Source organism: Gracilinanus agilis, unplaced genomic scaffold, assembly GCF_016433145.1.
Source record: "Gracilinanus agilis isolate LMUSP501 unplaced genomic scaffold, AgileGrace unplaced_scaffold57164, whole genome shotgun sequence".
NCBI lineage: Eukaryota > Metazoa > Chordata > Mammalia > Didelphimorphia > Didelphidae > Gracilinanus > Gracilinanus agilis.
The window spans coordinates 1-2,294 of record NW_025392648.1 but is presented as its reverse complement, the minus strand read 5'-3'; the positions used below and the strand labels follow the sequence as shown (position 1 = coordinate 2,294).

General features: G+C 39.4%; 1 pseudogene; it reads right to left on the bottom strand.

The window, feature by feature from the left end:
* Positions 1 to 1,065: 1,065 nt before the first annotated feature.
* On the bottom strand, positions 1,066 to 2,210 carry LOC123256227 (annotated as a pseudogene).
* Between the last annotated feature and the right edge of the window lie 84 nt (positions 2,211 to 2,294).

The following is a 2,294-nucleotide window of genomic DNA, read 5'->3' as shown; positions in this document are numbered from 1 at the left end:
TTATCATTTTGGAAAACTTGTTTTGAAATTATTATTGCATGTAATTAGGAAAATAAGATATCTGTGAGTTAAAAAAGAAATATATCCTTAAAGATATACAGAATAAATATAAAGTGAAGAAAAGGAAGAAATACAAGAGAGTTAGATATGTAATAAAGAGGGAAAGGACTAGCAACTGGGGATTCATGAGGGGCTTTTTGTATAAAAGGAGGACATACAGTAAGGTGAGGACGTGGGAAGAATTCATTCGAAGCCTGGGGGATGGCCAGTGGAAAGGATCAGAGATGTGAAATGGAGATTCATGGGGAAAGAGCATTGAGAAGGCCACTTTGACACTCTCCAGGATTTGAAAAGAGAAGTGATATATGATGAGGTTGGAAAGGCAGAACATTTTCTGAATGTGAATCACTTAAATGCTAAACAAAAAAAGTTTCTATTTTATCCTAGAGGCTCTGGAGTTTGTTTGTTTTATAGGAGAAGAGCAACAAGGTCATATCTGACTTAAATCACTTTGGTATTAGCATTAAAGATGGATTAAAGGAAGCTTTGAGTCAAGGAGACAATTTAGAAAGACGTTGCAAAAAATCCAGGTGAAAAGCAATGAAAGCCTGATATGAAGTAGTGGCTTTGTGGATACAAAGATAGATTTAAATGAGAGGATGTTGTGGAGCTAGAGCATTCAAGATTTGGCAACGAATCAGATATATTTGGGGCAGAGTAAAGAATTAAGAAGAATATCAAGATTACAGACTTGGCAGTCTGGAAGAATTATAGTGGTGTCTTTCCCAGAAAGGGGCATATTTGGAAGAAACAAGGAGGCATCTTTCAGTGCAGAAGACACACTTCAACTTCTCTAAACCTGTACTTGAATCCCTAAGGAAAAACAAATCCTTCCTATTAATAATATCATTCAGTGAATTACTCAACCTTTCAACCTTCTCAAAGAATGCTGTCATTCTTTAGTCCATAAAGGAGTCCCTAATAGAAAGCAGAAGGATAAGGAAAGTGTGAGGGGGAAAAGGACAAAAAGGAAAACAGTACTCCTCCTTTTTTTTCCAGCATTCATGACTTTCACATTCCCAGTTTTATTCAACTATGCAAACATCCCTTTTTCTAAATATATTTTGCTGATTAATTAAAAACCTGTGTACATAAGAACATATTCAACAGTTATACAATTGACTGCAGTCTCCAGTCAAGTCTTCTTGAAGGGGTGAGAAAAAAAAATCAACTTTGTTCTCCGCAACCAGGACAGGATAAAATGCCACTCTCCTTGGGAGAGATTTGTACTCCTCAATTGAAGTGCTGATGCCTTCTTTCTTTTTGATGTTATTTTAAGCCCAGATAGTAACCAGTATGATAGCCACTCATGTACCAGGCTATTAACATACTTCCCAAAGCATCAGCATCTTCAGGAGAATAGGGAGACATGGGAGGTAGTGGAGGAATCAATGGTGGTCCTGAAGGAAATGGAGGGGGCCAGCCTGTCAGGAAGGGTGGTGGCCACTGAATTTCAGTGCAGGCTTGCCCAGCCCTGGTACTGGAAGGGGAAGTGGTGGTGGAGGAGGGAAATAAGAGTTCCAATGACCAGCTTTGGATTTGTTATGATTCTGTTTGTTTCCAGCCGATCTGGAGGATTTTTCACTTTCATCTGTTGAATACTGACGTTGACTTTCTTTTTCATTTTCATGAATAGTTTCCACATCATGAACTCCTTCACTATTTGGAAGAAGAAAATCTGAAAGATTCTGCTCTTCTTTATTTCCACAGCCAGTGTAAACTACAACACACGGGCCTCTCTTCAGATCTGTTGATGCAATTGTAGCTGGATACAGGTTGCCATCTTCAGACCAAACTGCACAATAAGCACCACCAACTTTCCACTGCTTCAATGAGGTTGGGTTAGGTTTTATCTTGTTTCTGATCTTAATATTTTTTTTCTTTTTTGTCCAGTACTTTTTTGTTTGTCTGAAGTTTCAGAAGTTTCAGAAATTTCACCATTCTTTAAAGCATTCTTAAATGACACCACAGCTTTGTCACATGCTTTTATCAATGCTGTATCATCCCATATGTCAGAATCATCACTCTGTCCGGTAGCTCTGTGGAATACCACCGGCTCCTCATGCTCCTGAAAGCCCCCACCTAACGCAGCCCTGGCGAAATAACTAGCAACCTGAGGCTCAGGCTTTGCAGTTCCGCCAGGACTCCTCCTTTTGAGTAGAAACAGAGGCCACTTTTGAGGAGGATGTTCTTCATGGCAGAAGATGGTGTTTCTCTGTCTGCACTTGGAGAAG